Below are 13,314 nucleotides of genomic sequence, written 5' to 3'. Positions count from 1 at the left end.
TCTTTTTCTTTTTTTTTCCCTTTTTGATACAGGATCTCACTATGTTATCCAGGCTGGTCTCAAACACCGGGGCTCAAGCAGTCCTCCTGCCTCAGCCTCCCCAGTAGCTGGGATTATGGGTACATACCACCTCACTCAGTATCCTTAAAACCATTTCTGAGCAAAATATAACTACTTGTTCTGGTGCCTGAGATTTTCCTGATTAGGATGATTCATTCCTTTAGAAGTTGACCATGCTTAAAATGCACTTCAGAAGAAAAAGAAGACTACTTTTCACTATCCTGAAGCTATTTTTCAGGTTAACCAGGAAGAGCATTGGGAAGGGATTGAATATCAGGGTTACATGAAAAAGGCAGTTCTGGGAAGGTACTAGGCACCTGCATTGGCAAGCTAGGGGCGCTTAAGCAAGACACTACCAGCTTCAGACTGTCCCAGAGTCAGAATGAAAAAGCACATAATAGATAATTCCAAAGAATGGGATTTGCCTAATTTTTATAATCTAGGATTCAGTCACATTAATTTTTAGCTTTTAAGCCATTTTTTTGTGGAAGCTTTATGAAATATGCCCAGGGTTGGCGATTTTGAGGCAAACAAATTTTCTGCTTTTTTCATTTCTCCTGATTACTATAATTTTTTGTCTTGTATACATACTTCTCTCAATTTCAGAATTATGAACATCAGTACCGCGAATTTCTGTAGAATGCAATTTTTATTTTCTTTTCTTTTTGAGACAGAACCTCACTCTGTCACTCAGTCTGAAGTGCAGTGGCGAGATCTCAGCTCACTCACTGCAACCTGTACCACCTGGGTTCCAGCAATTCTTGTGTCACAGTCTCCCAAGCGGCTGGAACCACATGCCCGGCTCATTTTTTTCTTTGTATTTTTAGTACAGATGGGGTTTTGCCATATTGCCCAGGTTGGTCTTGAACTCCTGGCCTCAAGCAATCCATCCCCCTTGGCCTCCTAAAGTACGGGAATTCAGGCATGAGCCACCCCGTCCAGTCTTTTATCTTAATACATAGAAATTTTACCTATATGGCCAGGTGTGGTGGCTCAAGCCTGTAATCCTAGTACCTTGAAAGGCCAAGGCAGGGGATACTTGAGGTCAGGAGTTGGAGACCAGCATGGCCAACATGGTGAAACCCCATCTCTGGTAAAAATACAAAAATTAGCTGTGCATGGTGGCACATGCCTATAATTCAAGCTACACAGGAGGCTCAGGCAGAAGAAGCACTTGAACCCAGGAGGCAGAGGATGCAGTGAGCTGAGATGGCACTAGTGCACTCCAGCCTGGGCAACAGAGGGATACTCCATCTCAAAAAAATAAAAAGAAATGTTCCGTATCTGTTTATGGATTTGGATCTAACTTTGGTTATAGTAGAATCTTTTTAAAAACATCCAGTGGGCTGGACGTGGTGGCTCACACCTGTAATCCCAGCACTTTGGGAGGCTGAGGCAGGTGGATCACCTGAGGTCATGAATTCAAAACCAGCCTGACAAACATGGAGAAAGCCTGTCTCTACTAAAAACACAAAATTAGCTGGGCTTAGTGGAGCATGCCTATAATCCCAGCTACTCAGGAGACTGAGGCAGAAGAATTGCTTCAACCCGGGAGGCAGAGGTTGCGGTGAGTGGAGATCATGCCATTGCACTCCAGCCTGGGCAACAAAAGCGAAACTCTGTGTCAAAAAAAAAAAAATCGAGCATATCAAGGTCCAACCTTGATATGGTGTACAAATGACACATTTAAGCTTCTGTGCAATGTTAACTTTATATATGGATTTCTAATAAACATATATTAAAAGTAAATTATGTGGGAGTACCAACATGCGTAAGATCAGTGGTGGTTCTGAGTCTAATTTTTTATTTGGCTGGGAGGAGAGAAGATTATAATGATTAATATAGCTTATGTTAAATGTGGGGATGTTCTATACTCTTACTTTTTATTTTTATCATCCTTAAGCTTGCAGAACAAAATCATAGAGATGCCCTAGAGTAGCCGGGTAAAAGGAACTTTTCTCCAGGCAAACACATGCTTTTAACATACCTGGTACTTACTGTAATGGAAACACAGTTGGTAAGAAATACTAACTGATATCAACAAGCTCCTCCTTCTACTCTAATAAAGTGAGGCCAAAAATAGTATTAGAGTCCACTTGAAGGAAGCTTATATAGGATTCTCTCAGAGCAGGAGGGATGGGAGGGATTGACTTAGTAGAGTGATGTCAGGGGATAGGGAAAGTCTGCAAGGCTGAGCGAGGCATAGGGTTTGGTGGGTTCAATGGAGTGATTTGTGCTTAGCTCAATAAAGCTCCTAGAGGAGTATCAGGCAAGCTTAACCCTGAAGCAGCAAGGCAGCCCCCTACCTAAAAACCCGGAATGGGACAACTGAATAAAGGCCTCAGAATTGGCTATCAGTGTCCTCCCCTGTTGTGACCTTTGCCCTGACCTTACGTCTCTTAAATTGTCACAGAAGAGGGAGATACCCACATTGTCTTCCTTGTAAGGTAGTGTAGGAGAGAAGTTCAGAGGAAATCCAAGACATGAATTTTGTCTAGTACTTAAAGAAGATAAGGCAGGAAGGCATAACCACTCATTATTGCAAAGTGAAGCATCTTTTTCCTTACAATGGAAATAGCTTTACTTTTTTTTATGATTATAAATATAACACATGTGCACTGCACTTGATCTTAGCCAAAAGGCAGAGAAGTGATAACATGTGCACTTCAAAAATGCAGAAAATAAGGTAAATATGGACTCCGTATTATTTTAGTGGGATTAGTCTATAAATGCTGTTTGATAGACTGCTTCTTTTGACCAATAATATATTTTAAACATCTTTCCATGATAATGAATACCATTATGGCCACAGGGTATGTCTTTGTGTGAATATGTCAAACTTAATGCCTACTGGCAAAAATTCAGACTGCTTACAGTATAGTTTCTAAATGAATAAATAGTGATACAATAAACATAGAGCTTCACACATTGCTTCACTTATTTTTTTAGGTTACATTTCTAGAATTGGAATTGTTAAGTCAATTATTAGATAAATTTTTAAAATCTTGATGCATACTATCAAGTTGCCTTCCGGAAATTTAGTACCAATTTGTATGTTCCGAAGGAGACTATTGACAGTATTTATTTTCTACATCCTTATCAATTTCACACGTTGTCATTTTCAACAAATTTTATTCCTTACTCAAAATTGTAAGAAACTTCTAAGCCCTAAATATCAACAATATACTTTTTAAAAAAGTTTATGAAACAATAGTAGAACAGTAGTCTATCAAACAATTAGCAATGTACTTTTTTGTTTTTTGGAGACATGGTCTTGCTCTGTCATATGGGCTGAAGTGCAGTGATACAGTCATAGCCAGTGTGAACTTGTCTCTACAAAAAATAAAAAATAAGCTGGGCAAGGTAGGGCACGCCTCTAGTCACAGCTACTCAGGAGGCTATGGTGTGAGGATGGCTGGATCCTGAGAGGTTGAGGTTGCAGCAAGCCATGATTATGCTAATGTATTCCATTCAGCCTGGGAGACAGAGCAAGACCCTCTCTCAGAAATAAAGAAGGTTAAATTAAAATTTTTTAAAGTCCAGATAGACAAAACCATATAGAAAGAGAGTAGATTTGCAGTTGCCAAAGATTGGAAGAAGAGGGAAGCAGGAGTGACTGTTTTCTTGGCTAGGTGCAGTGGGCTACGATTGTCTCAAAAAAAAAATTAGATATAAAAACTGGTTATAAGCTATAAGGCAATAAGACCACGCGTGGTGGCTCACAGCTGTAATTCCAGCAATTTGAGAGGCTGCAGTGGACGGTTCGCTTGAGGTCAGGAGTTCAAGACCAGCTTGTCCAACATGGAGAAACCTTGTCTCTACTAAAAATACAAAAATTAGCCAAGTGTGGTGGTGGGTGCCAGTAATTCCAGCTACTCAGGAGGCTGAGGCAGGAGAATTGCTTGAACCCCAGAGGGGTAGCGAGGCTGCAGTGAGCCAAGATCACCCCACTGCACTCCAGCCTGGGCAACAAAGTAAGACCCTGTCTCAAAAAAAAAAAGACACAAGTCAATAAAACCATAATTTTTGAGTTAACTTCTCTACCAGAAAGAGGGAAAAAACTCATACCTTACCAAGTTTTACAAGTTAACATCTATTAATAACTTTTATGAAGTCACATTTCCTGAGCAATATCACCTTCAAGTGGCTCTATTAGAAAATGTATAATGCGATTTTAGAAGGCCACTTAGTAGAATTTTTTTGCCTTTTATTCAATATTTGGAAATTTTTTTCCAGTGTAACATCTACTACATTTATAAGCATATAATTAGATGTGGAAAAATACAGGACAAAGACAAATAATATGCTCAATCTTCGTACCAGTCCATTCTGGGTGAGCCTGAGATAAAGGATAAAAAATCTACTCTAAGAAGCATCCTGGGGACGCAGATCGATGAATATGAGCTCAGTGTTTAATGCTGTAGATTTTCCAAATAGAAGGTTACCTAAATCCAAGCCAACTATTAAATGTAGTGCTGGTCCAAAGAAACATAATCCGTTTCAATACTGGTGGAAAAAATGGCCAAGTTAGGTCCCAAAAATTGCTAAGGATTTCCAAGGCTAGCTTTTACTGTTTTAAATTTTGGCATCCCTGCTGAATTTGGAATCCCTGCAAACCACAAAAAGAGACCCTCTGTAATACTGATTTTTAAACTGATTTTTTTTTAGGAGATAAATACATGTTCTATAGATTTCAGAAAACACAGTAAGGTTGTAGCAGACACCTATAAGGCCCAGATTCCTTTTTCTAATCTGGTCCCTTAGCTGCTTTGAAGGTTAATTGCTAATTGCTCAGAGCTGCCTCCTTTTCTAAAGAATTTCTCTGGCCAACAGGAGCTACCTCTCCTGAAAGGCGGCTCACAGCCAATGACTGAGAAAGGTACAAAAGCCTGGCCCCTTTGTCTCCGGGTAGGACCAACTTTATGGAACTATTCACACTCCAGAGCCCTTCAGGGTTTCCAGCAGAAGCTAGGCTCCAGCTAAGGCCACATCCTTGCTTGATTTTTGATGCAGGTCCTGTCCTGCTTGCTCCACTCCCCTTAGAAGAGCACAGACTCAAGAATCTCTGTCTCAGGCTCTAATTATAGGGCAACTGACATAGATAAGTACATAGAGTGAAAAATAATACTACTACTTGTGTCTTTCCTTCAGCCGCCCAGTTCACTAAGAGGAGATAATCAAGGTTGCCAGTGTTTTGGGTAAACTTCCAGAAATATAAAAAACATAAATGTATAATAACTGTATTAAATATATGGTTTTCTGGATTTATTTTTGTTTTATACACAAATGGTATCATACACTATCACTGTCCTTTCCTTTGCCTTTTTATTTGATACTGTATCTTGGAGACAGCTCCTAACCAGTAAACATAATGCTGTTCCTTGTGTAAAGGCTGTTGAATATTCTGTTGTATGTATCTGCTGTAATTAAGGTAATTGGTCCCTTAATTATGTACATACAGGTTATGTTATGCTATCAGATAACAGGTCTTATTAATTCTTTCTATTTTTTGTACCCATTAACCATCCCCTCAGCTCCCCACTACCATTCCCAGCATCTGGTAACCATTCTTCTACACTTTATGTCCATGAGTCCAACTGTCTTGATTTTTAGATCTCACAAATAAGTGAGAATAAGCGATGTTTGTCTCTCTCTGCCTGACTTATTTCACTTAGCATAATTATTTCCAGGCCACTGTGGGTGGATCACTTGAAGCTAGGAGTTCAAGATCAGCCTGGCCAACATGGTGAAACCCATTTCCATTAAAAATACAAAAACTAGCTGGGAGTGGTGGCATACACCTGTAATCCCAGCTACTTGGGAGGCTGAGGCACAAGAATCACTTGAACCTGGGAGGTGAAGGTAGCAGTGAGCCAAGATCAAGCCACTGCACTCCAGCCTGGGCAACAAAGTGAGACTGTCTCAAAAAAAACAAAAAATGCTACTGACTGTTGTATGTTGATTTTGTATCCTGCAACTTTATTGAATTTGTTTATCAGTTCTAATAGTTTCTCATGGAGTCTTTAGGTTTTTCCAAACATAATATATCATCTGCAGACATATATCATCTGCAGACAAGGATAATTTGACTTCTTCCTTTCCAATTTGAATGCCCTTTATTTATTTCCCTTGTCTGATTGCTCTAGCTATGACTTCCAATACTATTTTGAATGACAGTGATAACAAGTAGGCATCCTCATTGTGTTCCACAATGATTAGTTAAAGGTATGGTAAGTCTTCAGTGAAAATGGCTGTGTCAGGATACTTTTGGGGGAGAAGCTCTTGAATGTTTACCCCCCATTTTTTCAATGGTAATCAGTCTGTTTACATTTTTTATCCATTGTGAGGTCAGTTTTTGTAATTCCTCATTTTGATCCAGGTTGTCAAATTTACTTTTATACTAATAAACCAGGTTGTCTCTTCTGAATCTTTAAATTTTTCACATACCTATATTTAATTCCCTCATATAAATTTTTATTTTGCATGTTTATGATTCTACTGTTTTCCCTTAATAATATTAAATAAATTTGTTTTTTTAAGAATTGAACTTTAGATATATTTATCAGATATATCATTTTTTCAAAGTTTTAAATTTCTGCTTTTATCCTTATTAAATCACTTATTTTTACTTCACTAACTTATTTTCTTCTGTTTTTATAATGTCTTGATTTGAACATTATGACTTTGCATTTTCTTCCAAGCATTGCTTTACATGTATTTCAAATATTCTACTATGTATTTCCTCATTTCAATTTCCTTTTTGATCCAAAAATTGTTTTTTGATTTTTTGGTACAGTTTTGTTTCTAATTTCTCATTTAATTTCATTTGGCATAAAATAATGTTGCCAAAGACTAATGTTGCCTATAATATTTCTATTTTTTAATTTATTTATTTATTTATTGAGATAAAGTCTTTGCTGCCCAGGCTGGAGTGCAATGGCATGATCATGGCTCACTGCCATCTTGACCTGCCAGACTCAGGTAATTCTCCCACCTCAGTAGCTGGGACTACAGAAGCATGCCACCACACCTGACTAATTTTTGTATTTTTTGTAGAGATGGGGTTTTGCCAGGTTGCCCAGGCAGGTCACAAACTCCTGAGTTCAAGTGATCCTCCTGCCTTGGCCTCCCGAAGTGCTGGGATTATAGGCATGAGCCACCATGCCCAGCCTGATTATTTTATGTGGACTATTATATTTGTCATGCTTTGTAAAGACTTCTTGGACACATGAAAAGAAAATGTATCTTTGTTTGGAGGATAAGTTATATAGACTTACATAATTAATTGTTTGCTAGTTAGATCTTAAGATGTTTACATCTATTTATTAATTAAGGCTTTAGGATGTTATTAATTAGAAGTTACCTTAAGATGTTTAAATTCATGGTGGAGGCCGGGTGCAGTGGCTCACACTTATAATTCCAGCACTTTGGGAGGCCGAGACATGTGGATCACCTGAGGTCAGGAGCTCGAGACCAGCCTAGCCAACATGGTGAAACCCTGTCTCTATAAAAAAATTAATAAAAATAAAATAAATTTGTGGTGGAAGGACACACACACAAAAATTTAAAAGATGTTTTTCAACAGACACTAAGGTCTACTTGAGGTGGGTGGGTGAGGGGAGGAAGAGGAGCAGAAAAGATAACTATTGGATACTGAGCTTAATAAGTTGGGTGATGTGATAATACCTACAACAAACCCCATCACATGTGTTTATCTATGTAACAAACCTTTACATATACTCCCAAACCTAAAATAAAAAATTTTAAAGATATTTTTAATACTCTCTTGTTGTGGACTGTTTCTAGTAATATAGGGGCAAGAAAAAACATTGCTGTTTGAAAAATTATAGTCATAATTTTTGTCTTTCACTTTATAGGTTATTAGGGAAAACAGTACAGCTCTAACAACCCATAAAGCGAAAGACAACAATAAAGTGAAGAGTGTTCGCTGATACAAAATAAGCAGCATTTTATAGTATGGATGACTTAGGAGTAATGATGATCGATGACATACGGTTTTATTTTTATTTCATTTTTTGAGACAGGGGCTGCAACTACCTGGGGCAGTTATAACATGGGAAATGGTGACCAGCAGGAAAGGTCCTATTTTGGTGCTAAGGACTGAGACATGAGATGGCAAACAACACAAAAGGTTGGGTTCAAGTTGTGGGTTATTCAGGAGTGGACTTAAGATACTCTCTTCTGGAATATATTAAATAGTACAAAACCTTGAAACAAAAAGTGACAGCCTGCTAATCCATGGGTTGGTACAATCTGTCCAGTATATATCTAGGTTATGCTATGTTGTAAATAATAATAGCTCAATGCTGGCCGGGCGCAGTGGCTCACACCTGTAATCCCAGCACTTTGGGAGGCCGAGGCAGGTGGATCACGAGGTCAAGAGATCGAGACCATCCCGGACAACATGGTGAAACCCCATCTCTACTAAAAATAAAAAAAATTAGCTGGGCATGGTGGCGCGTGCCTGTAGTCCCGGCTACTCAGGAGGCTGAGGCAGGAAAATTGCCTGAACCCAGGAGGAGGAGGTTGTGGGGAGCCGAGATCGTGCTATTGCACTCCAGCCTGGGTAACAAGAGTGAAACTCCGTCTCAAAAAAAAAAAGCTCAATGCATTATCAAGCACTTACTATGTGCCAGCCATTAGGCTGAACTCTCTCTGTCTCTCTCTCTCTCTCTCTCTAATAGATAAATCATCTATATATAGAGAGAGAGTATGGATGATTTAGGAGTAATGATGATTGATGATATACAGTTTTATTTTTATTTTATTTTTTGAGACAGGGTCTCACTCTGTCACCAAGGCTGGAGAGCAGTGGCACAATCATGGCTCACTGCAGCCTCAGACTCCTGGACTCAAGCCACAGTCTCGCTTCAGCTTCCCAATTAGAAGAGACTATATATGCATGTGAATATTGCCTGCCTATATGTAGTGATATTCATTTAATTATCACTACAACCCCATAAGGTAAGTGCTAATATAATCACTATTTTACAGATGAGAAAACAGAGACAAAGAATCACCCAGGATGGCACTACTGGGGTTTCAAAACGGGCAATATGACTCACGACTGGGTCTTTCAGGTATGAAAAACTAAAGAGACTTCCAGTTGTGGACAAGATGAAATACACACTTCTCATTCCTCCCAGTAAGTATACCTAAAAACCCTGAACACTATATATAAGACAAATAAAAGGTGACTCTGAAAGATGGAGGAAAGAAAATATAATCACTTGGAACCTCAGAACCCCAAAAATGCCATGCATTGTTTGCCCTGGATTTTTCCCCTCCTTGTATCCTTACCTGAGTACTGGAGAAGCTGGCAACCAGAAATGCCGACAGACATAAACAAAAATGCCCAAGAAAAAAGCCTGTTATTTCTCACCGAGGGACAGAACAGAAGAAACCTAGCAAGAGAGAAAACTTAGACAATAATGGTCCTACTGTAGCCAGATGCCACAGGAAAAATTGAGGTCCCCATCCCCACCCTTGTCAGCAACTTAGAGTCCTAGACTTAAGGGGCCTGGACTTCCACCCCCACCCAGCTGACATGAGGTATTCCTCCTGTCTTCCTTCCCAACGCCATGATGGTGTCAGAGAAGACCAGGTGGGGTATGCAGGATTGTCATCCTAATCATGTGGTAACAAGCCCCTCCATTCTCCACGTTTTCAGGGGAGGCCATGTGAAGAGCCTGGATTTTCACTTCCACTTGGTAGTAACAAGGCAGCATCAACCTTCCCCCGACTGGTGCAGTATCAGAGGAAACCTGCTAAAACCAAAGATATAAATGAGATCCAGAGTCTCATAACATAATAACCAAAGTATCCAGGATTACATTTTTTAAATCATTCTTTATCTCAAGAACCAAGAAGATCTTAACTAGAATGAGAAAAAGACAGTCCACAGATGGCAACACTGAAATGGCCCAGACATTTGAACTGTCTGACAAAGATTTTAAATTCTGAACATGCTTGAAACAAATGAAAAGTAGAAAGCTTTGGTGAAGAAATAGAATATATAAAGAAAAGCCAAATAAAACCTTTAACTGAAAAGATACAATAAAATATTAAACTCACAGGATGTGCTCAATAATAGACTAAATAAGACAAAAGAATAAATCAGTAAATTTGAAGTTAGATCAATAAAATATAACCAGCTTCAACAACGCGAAGAAAATACACTGAAGAAAAAAATCACAGAACCTCAGGAACCTGTGGAACCTTAACAAAAACCAATCATTTGTATTATCAGAGAGGAGTGAGAGTGTGGGATTGAAAAAGTGTTCAACAAAGTTTTCCTAAATTTGGCATCAGGCATAAACCTATAGATTTCACAGGGTAATTGAGCCTTCAGCAGAAAACAACAACAACAAAGAAATATAACCAAGACACATTATAATCAAACTCTGGACAACTAAAAACAGTGAAAAAGCTGAAAGCAATAAGAGAGAAATGATGATTTACCTGTAGGAAAAAAACAATTCAAACATCAGACTTCTCATCCAAAACCATGCAGGCCAAAAGGAAGTGTCACACGATTTTTGAAGTGTTTAAAGAAAAGAACTGTGGGCTGGGGGCGGTGGCTCACTCCTGTAATCCCAGCACTTTGGGAGGCCAAGGCAGGTGGATCACGTGGGGTCAGGAATTCAAGATCAGTCTGGCAAACATGGTGAAACCCTACCTCTACTAAAAATACAAAAATTAGCTTGGCGTGGTGGTGCGCGCCTATAATCCCAACTACTTGGGAGACTGGGGTAGGAGAATAGCTTGAACCTGGGAGGCGGAGATTGCAATGAGCCAAGATCACACCACTGCACTCCAGCCTGGGCAACAGAGTGAGAACCTGTCGAAAGAAAAAGAGAGGAAAGAAAGAAAGAGAAAGGAAGGAGGGAGGGAACCCTGAACCCATAATTTTACATATGGGCAAAAATAGCCTTCAGGAATGAAGGTGAAATCAAAACATTCCCTTTTTTTTTTTTTGAGACGGAGTTTCGCGCTTGTTACCCAGGCTGGAGTGCAAGGGCGCGATCTCGGCTCACGGCAACCTCCGCCTCCTGGGTTCAGGCAATTCTCCTGCCTCAGCCTCCTGAGTAGCTGGGATTACAGGCACGTGCCACCATGCCCAGCTAATTTTTGGTATTTTTTTTAGTAGAGACGGGGTTTCACCATGTTGACCAGGATGGTCTCGATCTCTTGACCTTGTGATCCACCCGCCTCGGCCTCCCAAAGTGCAGGGATTACAGGCTTGAGCCACCGCGCCTGGCCAAAACATTCTCATATTAAGAAAAACTAAAAGAATCTGTCACCAGCAGACCAACCCTAAAAAAATGTCTAAAGGAACTCTTTAAACAGAAACAATTAGAGACAATCATGAAACATCAGGAAGGAAAAAGGAACAACAGAAAGAGTAAAAATGTAGATAAGCACAACAGACTTCTCTTCTTGAGTTTTCTAAATTATGTTTGATTGTTGAAGCAAAAATTATAACATTGGCTAATGCGAGTCTCAAAATACGTAGAGGAAACATTTTAGACAATGTATTGTCAAAGAAGGTGGGTAAAGGGAATTAAAAGGAGGTCAGGGTTCTATACTTCACTTAAATCGGTAAAATGTTGACACCAAAAAATAAAATAAAAGGCTGGACACAGAGGCTCATGCCTGTAATCCCAGCACTTTGGGAGGCCAAGGCAGGCAGATCACCTGAGGTCAGGAGTTCAAGACCAGCCTGGCCAACATGGTTAAACCCCGTCCCTACTAAAAATAAAAAAATTAGCCAGACTCGGTGACCAGCGCCTGTAATACCAGCTACTTGGGAGGCTGAGGCAGGGAGAATCGCTTGAACCTGGAAGATGGAGGTTGCACTGAGCCGAGATTGCGCCATTGTACTCCAGCCTGAGTGACAGAGCAAGACACCATCTCAAAAAATAAAATAAAATGCAAATCCAAAGAATACAAAAAGAAGAAAGTGATAAATTATGCCAATTCCATTTTTTTAAATGTAAAGCAAAAAGCTTCTTTTGAAATGGAGATGTGAAAGATTCCATATTACTAAATTGCTTCATATGACAGTGATAAAGCATCTTCATACTATAGGCAGCTTATGGCTCAACCTGTTTTCATGATCAGCTTTATGAGACTTTAATGCACTCAGCTGACAGTATGGGGAGGGCATTCTCCCACCTTGACTTGAGAACCCACATAGCTCTGGCAACCCGGGAGGTAGTAGGGAATTTGAGAGAAAGGACTCTTCTTGGCCATGAACTCTTCTTGGAGAACTCAGACAGTCAAGGAAACTGATGAGAAGCAGGAGCAGAAGAGTGAGAGTAATTTTGTCCCCAGCATGTGAGACAATACCTGGAGAACTGTGAGAAAATACCGGGGGTATAAGCAGAGATTAGGTACTTCAGTGGATAGGCAGAGACTCAAAGTCATTGTAATTAGAATACTAAAGTAGCCCTTTTTTTTTTTTTTTTTTTTTGAGACAGTCTTGCTCTGTCACCCAGGCTTGAGTACAGTGGTGCAGTCTCTGCTCACTACAGCCTCCACCTCCTGGGTTCAAGAGATTCTCCTGCCTCAGCCTCCCACATAGCTAGGATTACAGGCACCTGCTACTATACCTGGCTAATTTTTATATTTTCAGTAGAGATGGGGTTTCATCGTGTTGGCCGGGCTGGTCTCAAGCTCCTGACCTCAAGTGATCTGCCTACCTCAGCCTCCCAGAGTGCTGGGATTACAGGCACACGCCACCATGCCCAACTAATTTTTTTTTAAATTTTATTTTTAGTAGAGACATGTTGACCAGGATGATCTCGATCTCTTGACCTCGTGATCCACCCGCCTCAGCCTCCCAAAGTGCTGGGATTACAGACGTGAGCCACCGCGCCCAGCCGCCTTCTGATTTCTATTTAAATAACTTTGTGATCTGGGGGTTTCCGTTTTGGAATTATACTCAAGAAAAATTTCTGAACATTTTGGGACTCTCGCATTCACAGTGAGAACGAACACATTTTAAATTAAAAACATTATTTGCTTACCGGGGTTGTAAGTAAAATATAACTGGTAAAATCAGAGGCTCCTTTTATTAAAAGAAGTAATGCATGATCAAAGCAATTCTGGAGAAAATAATTTCAATCTAGATCTACCAATCATGGTATAGGTGTGCCTCTGGCGTGCACATGTCTTTTGCATACCTTACATGTGCACATGATTTATGCTCACCCCACCCCTCCCAGGAAC

At 39.9% G+C, this 13,314-nt stretch overlaps 1 long non-coding RNA gene and 1 pseudogene across 1 annotated transcript in view; one reads left to right on the top strand and one right to left on the bottom strand.

Annotated features, from left to right (window-relative positions):
• LOC144579958 (uncharacterized) overlaps positions 1-10,197 on the top strand; it is a 31,882-nt gene extending 21,685 nt beyond the window's left edge. Inside the window, exons 4-5 of the long non-coding RNA XR_013528732.1 lie at positions 9,076-9,226; positions 9,752-10,197. This is a non-coding gene — a long non-coding RNA (uncharacterized LOC144579958). The remainder of the gene's footprint in view (positions 1-9,075; positions 9,227-9,751) is intronic.
• LOC118149085 (U2 spliceosomal RNA) lies at positions 2,557-2,714 on the bottom strand (annotated as a pseudogene).
• Positions 10,198-13,314: the final 3,117 nt, after the last annotated feature.

Source organism: Callithrix jacchus, chromosome 17 (genome assembly GCF_049354715.1).
Source record: "Callithrix jacchus isolate 240 chromosome 17, calJac240_pri, whole genome shotgun sequence".
In the NCBI taxonomy this organism is placed as follows: Eukaryota; Metazoa; Chordata; class Mammalia; order Primates; family Cebidae; genus Callithrix; species Callithrix jacchus.
This window is presented reverse-complemented; position numbering and strand designations above follow the sequence as displayed.